Source organism: Bufo gargarizans, chromosome 2 (genome assembly GCF_014858855.1).
Source record: "Bufo gargarizans isolate SCDJY-AF-19 chromosome 2, ASM1485885v1, whole genome shotgun sequence".
Classification (NCBI taxonomy): Eukaryota; Metazoa; Chordata; class Amphibia; order Anura; family Bufonidae; genus Bufo; species Bufo gargarizans.
The window spans coordinates 677,146,237-677,158,213 of record NC_058081.1 but is presented as its reverse complement, the minus strand read 5'-3'; positions in this window follow the sequence as shown (position 1 = coordinate 677,158,213).

Below are 11,977 nucleotides of genomic sequence, written 5' to 3'. Positions count from 1 at the left end.
CTTTCCATAGCTCTGACTTTTTGGAGAGATGTATTAATTATTTCAGATGGATACAGTTTAGTTTGTTCACTTAATTGGTGTGCTTCAAGCTCAAATTGATCATTATTTGTGCAATTCCTTTTTAATCGTCTGAATTGACGGCTGGGTATATTTTTTAACCACCTTGGTAGGTGGCAACTGGAAAAGAGTATATAACTGTTCTTAGCATTAGGTTGATTTCTGATACAGTATGTGTTGCAAATTAAACTATGGTCTTGCCTCTTTATTGTAATGTCTAGGAAGTTAACTGTATCTCCACTGATGTTCGTAGTGAAATATAAATTCATATCATTGGTGTTGATTTCTTGTATAAATTTGTTCAACTCTTCTTCTGGTCTGTTCCAAATAAATATGATATCATCAATGTATCTCTGCCAGAGCACCAGGCCCGCTCCCAGCTTTGGGTGGATAACCTATTCCTCCCAATGAGCCATAAACAAATTGGCATAGCTCGGGGCGAACCTGGTGCCCATGGCGGTACCTCTGATCTGTAGGTAGAAATCTAAACCATAGTGAAAAGTTGTGTGATAATATGTATTCTATACCCTCTATTTGGTCTTCATGTATGTTACCGCTCAGTGATAGTCTATTTCTCAGAGCATTAACTCCTTGTTTGTGATCTATTATGGTATAGAGCGAATTAATATCCATTGTTCCCAACAACTAATCATCTTCCCAATATATCCTTTCCAATGTTGTTATTATATCAGCAGTATCTTTGATGGTGTACTAGTTACAAATGGCTGTAAAATGCTATCCATGTATTGGGATAGATTTGAAGAAATAGATCCAATTCCCAAAATTATAAGCCTACCTGGAGGGTTAGTTAGATCTTTATGAATTATGGGGAGACAGTAAAAAAATGGGTATTCTTTGTTGAGTTTTCATAATAAATGTGTGGCTTGTTCATTGAGGATCCCTTTGTCTAGACCTCTCTTGCTGTCAGGAATCATCCTGCTATGTCTGTTAAGTTCAGATTGTCTTGCCCTCAAGTTCTGCCTCAGTTAAGATGGTGGATTGTGTCTCAGCTCTGTGCCATCTTACTTCCTTTTTTCACATTTAAACCTCTCAATCTTGTTACTAATTGCTTGATTATTGTGTTTTAGCTTCTGTTTGTGCAGTCCTCTTGCTTGGAACTAGCTCACTGGTTTGTTCCTCCTCCTTGCGGTTTACCCTGCTACTCTGTGACATCCTGCTACCTCCTGTTGCCGACCCAGATTGCTTGACTACGTTCTTGTGCCGCCTGCCCTGACACATTGCCTGTTTGACCTCGGCTCTACTACATCCTTCGGTCCTTCACCATTGCTACCGGTAACGGCTCCACCTGCCTTGCTCTGCTGCATCCTTCGGTCCTGCACCGTTGCTATCAGAAACAGCTCTGCCTGCTTGGCTCAGCTTCATCCTTCAGTCCTGTAACCTCCTATTCAAGACTCTGGTGCTTCCTTTGTACAGGCCTTGTCCCTGCCATTGGATTCCAGCAATATTTCACTAGTATCGTGACACTTGCAATATTAGGCAAGTTCTTCCAAAAAGTCTTGTGTGGGGTCCTTTCTAAGGATTTTATAGGTGGTAGTGTCAGATAATTGCCTCACACACTCAGTTATAGTTATTATAATCTTGAACAACAATGCCCCCCCCCCCCCCCCCCTTTGTCGGCTGGCCTAATTACAATGTTTTCTGATTTCTGTAGCTGTGTAATGGCGTCTATCTCACGTTTGGAAAGATTGTTTCTCGCAATCTCGTTATTCTATTACCTAGTTTCCTAAGGTCTGATTCTATGCCTTTACGGAATGTTGCCATTTCCTGACTTACTTCTTGTCTCGGGTACTTCTTAGATTTCAATGTCAAATTTGTATGTAGGTATTCAGAAGAATCACTTTTAGTCTTAAGAATAGTGTTTTTTGTATAGCATTTTTTCAGGCTAATTTTTCTAATAAATTTTTCTATGCCAATGTATGTACAGAATTTATCTAGGCCTACCGTAGGGGTAAATTTTAGCCCTTTGTTTAATAATTGTTTTTGTGCATCTGTTAATGTAGTTTTACTCATTTAGAATTTTAGAATTAAATTAGCAACATAGTACATAAGGCCGAAAAAAGACATTTGTCCACCCAGTTCGGCCTGTTATCTTGCAAGTTGATCCAGAGGAAGGCAAAAAAAAAAAAAAAACCCTGTGAGGTAGAAGCCAATTTTCCCCACTTTAGGGGAATAAAAAATTCCTTCACGAATCCAATCAGGCAATCAGAATAACTCCCTGGATCAACGACCCCTCTCTAGTAGCTATAGCCTGTAATATTATTACACTCCAGAAATACATCCACGCCCCTCTTGAATTCCTTTATTGTACTCACCATTACCACCTCCTCAGGCAGAGAGTTCCATAGTCTCACTGCTCTTACCGTAAAGAATCCTCTTCTATGTTTGTGTACAAACCTTCTTTCCTCCAGACGCAGAGGATGTCCCCTCGTCACAGTCACAGTCCTGGGGATAAATAGACGATGGGATAGATCTCTGTACTGACCCCTGATATATTTATAAATAGTAATTAGATCTTCCCTCAGTCGTTTTTTTTTCTAAAGTGAATAACCCTAATTTTGATAATCTTTCAGGATACTGTAGTTGCCCCATTCCAGTTATTACTTTAGTTGCCCTCCTCTGGACCCCCTCCAGCTCTGCTATGTCTGCCTTGCTCACAGGAGCCCAGAACTGTACACAGTACTCCATGTGTGGTCTGACTAATGATTTGTAAAGTGGTAGGACTATGTTCTCACCACTGCATCTATGCCCCTTTTGATGCAACCCATTATCTTATTGGCCTTGGCAGCAGCTGCCTGACACTGGTTTTTGCAGCTTAGTTTGCTGTTTATTAAAATTCCTAGATCCTAATGCTAATGCACCGTTTGTCGTCCGTGATCCGTGGTTCCAGTCCGTCAAAAAAATATAACCTGTCCTATTTTTTTCACGGAAAACGGTTCGCGGACCCATATAAGTCAATGGGTCCGTGAAAAAAACGTGGGGGCACACAAGATTGTCATCCGCATCCATTTTTTTCCTATCATTTGCATGGCAAACTTGACTTAGACTTTTTTTTTTACTTTCCTTCATGTCTGGTGATCCTCCAAAAATTAAGGAAGACACACGGAAACAAAAACGGAAACGGATCACGGCCTAGTAATACTTCAATAATATCAGACAGCCTATGCTACAGCCATCCTCCCTTTGATCCGCTCTCCCTGCTTTCTGCATCATACACAGAAGAGATACGAGGATTGACGCATGACACATTATCGCAACGCGCATACTTGGGTTAAGGTAGGACGGAGACACAGATATATATGTGGAAGCGATCTTATGTACTTGCGTGATAAGGAGGAAGGTGTTTGTTTAGCTTGGTGGTCTATTTACTCGCATTTTTAGCGCGCAGTATCCTAGGAACGTCACTTAAATAGGTTCTCTGTAATTAATTGCTCTCACACTAGGACCCAGTGCAACTGTGTTATCTGTCCGAATCTCTCAGGTCTAAAAACCTAAATTCACAGTATAACAGCAATTTCAACAGTATATCCTAATGGAGATCAATTAAAACAGTTGGTCCTGGCTCGCCATTGATGAAGCTAGTTTTGATTATTGGAAATTGGAGATTTATGTCTATCTCCATTTTCCGTCCCTTCTATTCTATTCCTAGACCATTGTCCTTGTTTCCCATATAACCCGATTATTCTGTGTATTATTGCACCTCTTCCAGTCCTTCATATACCCCAGGAGTAACATACAGCCCTCGCAGATGCTTATACATAAAAATAGTTTACTGATAACATAAAAAATAATTTAGTCACCAATAATATTGTTGAATAAAGCACATGTCACTTTATTGGAAGTGCCACGGTACTCTTATTTTTTATTGGCTGTACCGGTGATAGGACCACCGCCACTCCCACTGTACTTTGTTTTGGTGGTGCTGCCCAGAAGCTTTTTATTTTTACTGATAACATAGAGATGACAAAGCAATGGACATTATACATAAAGATACAGATAACACAATACATAGAGGACACCACCACACACAGCCGCCTCCGTTCCTACAGTGGTAAACCTGGCACATTCTGACATACGCCCTGATCATGCCAGGTCTAAAATTGTGGGCAGGTCTGTCTCATTCATCATTTTATACACATGTTTTAGGCATAGAAAATAGTTTAAATATAAGACAGCAAGGAAGCGGTCTTACATTTAGAACTGGCGCTGGATGTGCCGAAGTTATGGAGAGGCTGGCGTCTAAATATTAGATGGGATTCATAAATCTTCTCCGTCGTCTTTGCCACACACACACTGGTAATACTGAATTGTGCATGAAGCACTACACACATAATAAGGTACCTAAGGCTAGGGCTACATGACGACATGTGTTAAGCAACATTTTGTCGTACCAATGTTGAGCGACAATTTTAATAATGATAGTCTATGGTGTCGCACTGTGACTGCGACACGACAGTAGAAAAAAATCCATCTAAGATGGATTTTTCTGCTACTGTCGCAGTATATCGCATGTCGCACTGCAACACTATAGACTATCATTATAAAAATTGTCACGCGACATTTGTGCTACATCAATGTCACACACATGTCGTCGTGTAGCCCTAGCCTAAAGGATAAAGCACCAGATGACCTGAACTGTTGTTCTCCCATTATACCTGTTCTTATATGTTGAAGGATAGCGCCTTGTGATGCAATAAACCTGATATCTCTAAGCACAATACAAAAGATAAATAACTAGGGCTATAGTGTCCATGTGAATTATAACTGTTGATTCTCACCTTGCCAATATTTTTGAATATATCCCCGAATGGAGGAGCTGCCACATTTAGAAAACTGTGATTCATCGTCACCGCTGTTCTGTCTAAACACCATGTCTCAAAAATACTTTGTGATGTCGCAGGGTCACGTGACCTGCTAAAGTCTCATGGGTTTAAAGCATCCGCGGGATGTAGCAGCAGGGTAATATCAACATCCCATGCACTATGGTAATAAAGATTAGTAATATAATACAAAAATAATAATAAATGACCATAATGATAGTGTTTAGGGTGAGGCGCATGGTCACTTTGAAATTGAGGCTTTGAATGTCGTGACCCTGTGACGTCAGAAGTTACTTATGTCGCATGGAGTTTAGACAGTACTGTATGACAAAGGGAGCTGCCTCCCCCTCCCAAATGTGTTAGCACGTCAATGGTCATGTGGGTAAAAACTGCTGGAAAACAGGCACATTTAAATTGGAGTTTATACACCTCCAAGCATCTCTGTATACAAACCAACAGTAATGGCTGCACTGGGGGGCAGAGCCCTTAGGGGAGGCCACATGATGGGGGCTTTGGTTTAGAGATACCCCGGGTGTGTGGGGATAGGTCAATGGGGTTGGAAGGGATGGGTTAGGTAATCCCTGGGGGGTAGGATTGGCCAGTTTGAGTGTAGGGGTCAAGATTTAGGGGTAAAAAGGGGAAAAGAGGGGAAGAAGGGAGCAATTTTAGGTGAGATCAGAGAGCTGAGACACATTGTTAGATAGTGCTCACCTTAGCCATGGAGCAGCTTGAAGAGGCTATCAGGGATTTGAGGGCAGCGGTGGCGGAGATTCGCGGCACTGACTGGGTCCAGGACCAAGTTCAGCTGCTGTTACGGGGGACGGCTGGGGCTCCTGTCCTGCCCCAGCCACCTGTAACCCAGCCGGCGTGCTATAGTCCTCCTTCTAATCCCCCCCCCCCCCGGCTCAGCGCCAGATTTGGAGCCCTTCCGAGAACTCTTCACGTCGGGGTCAGCGGGAAAAGTTTTCTCCCCTATGCCCCGACATGGAAGGAATCGTCTATGTAAGCGGAGCCCCCGATGTGGCCAGACTCGTCACCTAGTACTGCAGGGAGAGGTGGCGTGGGTTCTGGACACGGCACGGCGGGCACCTTCACAAACCCTGGCGAGGAATGTGTCCCCCAGCATGAGCAGGCTATCCTTAGGCACGGGGCTGCTGCAAGTCTGGAGGCAGCGTGCAGCAGGCCCCCTTTACCGAGGCAGCAGCAAGGAATGAGCTCCACCCCCGTGAGACAAAGATGGAGGAGACCAGCTCCATTGTCCCTGGCCCGAGCACTGCCAGGGGACAGTGTGAATAAGGAACTTTTTCAGAATCCCGAAGATCATCGCAGAGGAGCGGTCATCTAGAATCAGGATCTGTGGCTGATAGGGACACAGCACCCAGGCAGCCAGGTGAGATTTCGTGGGGACCTTTAGCGCAGTTTGGGACGGGTATGAGTAATGGAGGTGGTGGAGGGCTCCAGATGGATTTAGGTAGGGGTTAGGGACAGATTCTGGGGGGGGGGGGGGGCTGGTGGGCTTACTAGCGAGATGGGGTATGGGGGGTATCCCCGTTGCCGGCGTGGAGTGCAGCGGGGGTTCCCGGAGGGTCTGGGACTGTGGTGGGAGGTAGGCTGAGGGAGACAAGTAATGTGCCGTCAGTACAAACGCAGGCGGGCGGCGACGCAGAGGAAGCAACAGTAAGGTTGTATTATAAGGCATGGGGGAGGTACAGTGCAAAAGTATTCACCCCCCTTGACTTTTTTTTCGTATTTTGTTACATTACAGCCTTCATTTTAATGTTTTTTTAATCTGAATTTTATGTGATGGATCAGAACACAATAGTCTAAGTTGGTGAAGTGAAATAAGAAAAAAATATAAATAAAACTATTGTTTGGAAATAGAAAATTGGCATGTGCGTATGTATTCACTCACTTTGTTAGGAAGACCATAAAAAGCTCTGGTGTAACCAATTACCTTCAGAAGTTACATCATTAGTGAAATAATGTCCACCTGTGTCTAATCTAAGTGTCACATGATCTGTCATTACATATACACACCTTTTTTGATAGGCCCCAGAGGCTGCAACACCTAAGCAAGAGGCATCACTAACCAAACACTGCCATGAAGACCAAGGAACTCTCCAAACAAATAAGGGACACTGTTGTTGAGAAGTATGAGTCTAGGTTACGTTATAAAAAAAATATCCAAATCTTTGATGATGCCCAGGAGCACCATCAAATCTATTATAACCAAATGGAAAGAACATGGCACAACAGCAAACCTGCCGAGAGACGGTCACCCACCAAAACTCACGGACTGGGCCAGGAGGGCATTATTTAGAGAGGCAGCACAGAGACCTAAGGTAACCCTGGAGGATCTGCAGAGTTCCACAGCAGAGACTGGAATATCTGTACATAAGATGACAATAAGCCGTACGCTCCATAGAGTTGGCAGAGTGGCCAGAAGAAAGCCATTACTTTCAGCTAAAAACAAAAAGGCACGTTGTGAGTTTGCGAAAAGGCATGTGGGAGACTCCTAAAATGTATGGAGGAAGTTGCTCTGGTCTAATGAGGCTAAAATTGAACTTTTCAGCCATCAAAGAAAACGCTATGTCTGGAGCAAACCCAACACATCACACAGTGAAAGAACACCATCCCCACAGTGAAACATGGTGGCAGCATCCTGCTGTGGGGATGTTTTTCAGCAGCTGGGACTGGGAAACTGGTCAGAGTTGAGGGAAAGATGGATGGTGCTAAATATAGGGTTAGTCTTCAGCAAAACCTGTACCACTCTGTGCGTGATTTGAGGCTAGGATGTAGGTTCACCTTCCAGCAGGACAATGACCCCAAACACACTGTTAAAGCAACACTTGAGTGGTTTAAGGGGAAACATGTAAATGTGTTGGAATGGCCTAGTCAAAGCCCAGATCTCAATCCAATAGAAAATCTGTGGTCAGACTTAAAGCTTGCTGTTCACAAGCTCTACCCATCCAACTTGAAGGAGCTGGAGCAGTTTTGCAAGGTAAGGGTCTGTTGGGGGCTCATTTGAAACAGGAGTTGAAGGAGCGAATCTGGAAAGGGGAGTGCATGGAGATTTTTTCTCTGCTTCCACTGGAAAGATTTAACCTAGATAGGGCAAGGAGGGAAGAGGGCAAAAAAGAGGATGAAGAAAAGCAAAGATTTTGGTTAATACCGCAAACTTTTTCTAATTGGTTGCAGGCATTTGCAATATTGGCAAGTGTGATTGGGGAGAAGTCTCCGGAGTGTTGTTCGGCACTGTTCTGCTATTTAGACGCGATTGGCGAGGCTTATCGGGTGTAAGGGGGGATAGCTTGGCTGCACTATGGCGAATAGTTCCGGCAAGGGAAGGCGGTACGTCCAAAAATGAGATGGGACCACAAGGATATAGCTTTGTGGTTGAATGTGACTGCGCCGGTTAGATCGGGTCAGTCCTTTCAAGGGGAATCTGGAGGTGGGAGTTCATCCCATATCGCAACAGTGGTCGCAAAGGGACTGTGTTTCTCGTTTAACGAAGGCAGCTGTAAATTCGGGGTAAAATGTAAGTTCAAGCTTGAGTGCTCTGTATGTGGGGGGTCTCATGGAGTGGCACGATGCTTTAAGGGCAGTAGACAGAGGGATGGGGGGGAATATCTATAGCAAAGGGTGAGACGCCGGTACATCTGGAAAAGATGGAGCCGTAACTCGGTAGATACCTGGATAAAGGGGTCGCAGCGTTGCTTCAGGAGGGGTTTTTAGTGGGATTTAAAATTCCGTTAGTTCCAGGTGATGCGCTGTTGTTAAAAATAAATTTGCGGTAGGCTAGGGAGCATCCGGAGGTGGTGGCAGATAAACTTTACAAAAAGGTCATGCTAGGGCTGATGACTGGCCCATTTGCGGAACCACAATTCGTGAATTTACAGGTGTCGCCGCTGGGGGTAGTCCCAAAGAAGTAGGCGAGTAATTTTCAACTTATTCATTACCTGTCTTTTCCGAAGGGATTGTCGTTCAATGCCGGTATTGACCCTGCTTTGTGTTCAGTCGTCTATACCTCATTTGACGTGGCAGTGGCGTGGGTTAAAAAATGTGAATGCGGAGCATTACTAGCAAAGACGCATATTGAGGCGGCGTTTAGGTTACTGCCAGTGCACCCAGATTGTCTGCATTTGTTGGGGTGTGTGAAGAACTAGTAACCGTTCAGTTATTTTGCCTCCCTGTTACTTAATCCCCTTGGATACCTACTCCTAGCAATGGACGTAGACATCTATGTGTATCAAGGACATGTGTACACACACTTCCGAGACATTCAGTCTGCTTTTAACCACAAGACTGATATACTTAATTAAAATACACAAGATAACACTCTTGGCCATTGTCTTGGAAAAGACACAGTGAGGAGGAGTTTGATGCTGTTTAAATTGAATGTCCTTGCTTTCCATTAACCACTTCAGCCCCGCTAGCTGAAACCCCCTTCATGACCAGAGCACTTTTTACACTTCGGCACTACACTACTTTCACTGTTTATCGCTCGGTCATGCAACTTACCACCCAAATGAATTTTACCTCCTTTTCTTCTCACTAATAGAGCTTTCATTTGGTGGTATTTCATTGCTGCTGACATTTTTACATTTTTTGTTATTAATCGAAATGTAACGATTTTTTTGCAAAAAAATGACATTTTTCACTTTCAGCTGTAAAATTTTGCAAAAAAAACGACATCCATATATAAATTTTTCGCTAAATTTATAGTTCTACATGTCTTTGATAAAAAAAATGTTTGGGCAAAAAAAAAAAAAATGGTTTGGGTAAAAGTTATAGCGTTTACAAACTACGGTACAAAAATGTGAATTTCCGCTTTTTGAAGCAGCTCTGACTTTCTGAGCACCTGTCATGTTTCCTGAGGTTCTACAATGCCCAAACAGTAGAAAAACCCCACAAATGACCCCATTTCGGAAAGTAGACACCCTAAGGTATTCGCTGATGGGCATAGTGAGTTCATAGAACTTTTTATTTTTTGTCACAAGTTAGCGGAAAATGATGATGATTTTTTATTTTTATTTTTTTCTTACAAAGTCTCATATTCCACTAACTTGCGACAAAAATTAAAAAATTCTAGGAACTTGCCATGCCCCTCACAGAATACCTTGGGGTGTCTTCTTTCCAAAATGGGGTCACTTGTGGCGTAGTTATACTGCCCTGGCAATTTAGGGGCCCATATGTGTGAGAAGTACTTTGCAATCAAAATCTGTAAAAAATGACCGGTGAAATCCGAAAGATGCACTTTGGAATATGTGCCCCTTTGCCCACCTAGGCTGCAAAAAAGTGTGACACATCTGGTATCGCCGTACTCAGGAGAAGTTGGGGAATGACTTTTGGGGTGTCATTTTACATATACCCATGCTGGGTGAGAGAAATATCTTGGCAAAAGACAACTTTTCCCATTTTTTTATACAAAGTTGGCATTTGACCAAGATATTTTTCTCACCCAGCATAGGTATATGTAAAATGACACCCCAAAACACATTCCCCAACTTCTCCTGAGTACGGCGATACCAGATGTGTCACACTTTTTTGCAGCCAAGGTGGGCAAAGGGGCACATATTCCAAAGTGCACCTTTCAGATTTTGCAGGCCATTTTTTACACATTTTGATTGCAAAGTACTTCTCACACATATGGGCCTCTAAATTGCCAGGGCAGTATAACTACCCCACAAGTGACCCCATTTTGGAAAGAAGACACCCCAAGGTATTCCGTGAGGGGCATGGCGAGTTCCTAGAATATTTTATTTTTTGTCGCAAGTTAGTGGAATATGAGACTTTGTAAGGAAAAAAGAAAAAAAAAGAAAAATCATCATTTTCCGCTAACTTGTGACAAAAAATAAAAAATTCTAGGAACTCGCCATGCCCCTCACGGAATACCTTGGGGTGTCTTCTTTCCAAAATGGGGTCACTTGTGGCGTAGTTATACTGCCCTGGCAATTTAGGGGCCCAAATGTGTGAGAAGTACCTTGCAATCAAAATCTGTAAAAAATGGCCTGTGAAATCCGAAAGGTGCTCTTTGGAATATGTGCCCCTTTGCCCACCTTGGCTGCAAAAAAGTGTCACATATCTGGTATCGCCGTACTCAGGAGAAGTTGGGCAATGTGTTTTGGGGTGTCATTTTACATATACCCATGCTGGGTGAGAGAAATATCTTGGCAAAAGATAACTTTTCCCATTTTTTTTATACAAAGTTGGCATTTGACCAAGATATTTTTCTCACCCAGCATAGGTATATGTAAAATGACACCCCAAAACACATTCCCCAACTTCTCCTGAGTACGGCGATACCAGATGTGTCACACTTTTTTGCAGCCAAGGTGGGCAAAGGGGCACATATTCCAAAGTGCACCTTTCAGATTTTGCAGGCCATTTTTTACACATTTTGATTGCAAAGTACTTCTCACACATATGGGCCTCTAAATTGCCAGGGCAGTATAACTACCCCACAAGTGACCCCATTTTGGAAAGAAGACACCCCAAGGTATTCCGTGAGGGGCATGGCGAGTTCCTAGAATATTTTATTTTTTGTCGCAAGTTAGTGGAATATGAGACTTTGTAAGGAAAAAAGAAAAAAAAAGAAAAATCATCATTTTCCGCTAACTTGTGACAAAAAATAAAAAATTCTAGGAACTCGCCATGCCCCTCACGGAATACCTTGGGGTGTCTTCTTTCCAAAATGGGGTCACTTGTGGCGTAGTTATACTGCCCTGGCAATTTAGGGGCCCAAATGTGTGAGAAGTACCTTGCAATCAAAATCTGTAAAAAATGGCCTGTGAAATCCGAAAGGTGCTCTTTGGAATATGTGCCTCTTTGCCCACCTTGGCTGCAAAAAAGTGTCACACATCTGGTATCGCCATACTCAGAAGAAGTTGGGGCAATGTGTTTTGGGGTGTCATTTTACATATACCCATGCTGGGTGAGAGAAATATCTTGGCAAAAGATAACTTTTCCCATTTTTTTTTATACAAAGTTGGCATTTGACCAAGATATTTTTCTCACCCAGCATGGGTATATGTAAAAGGACACCCCAAAACACATTGCCCAACTTCTCCTGAGTACGGCGA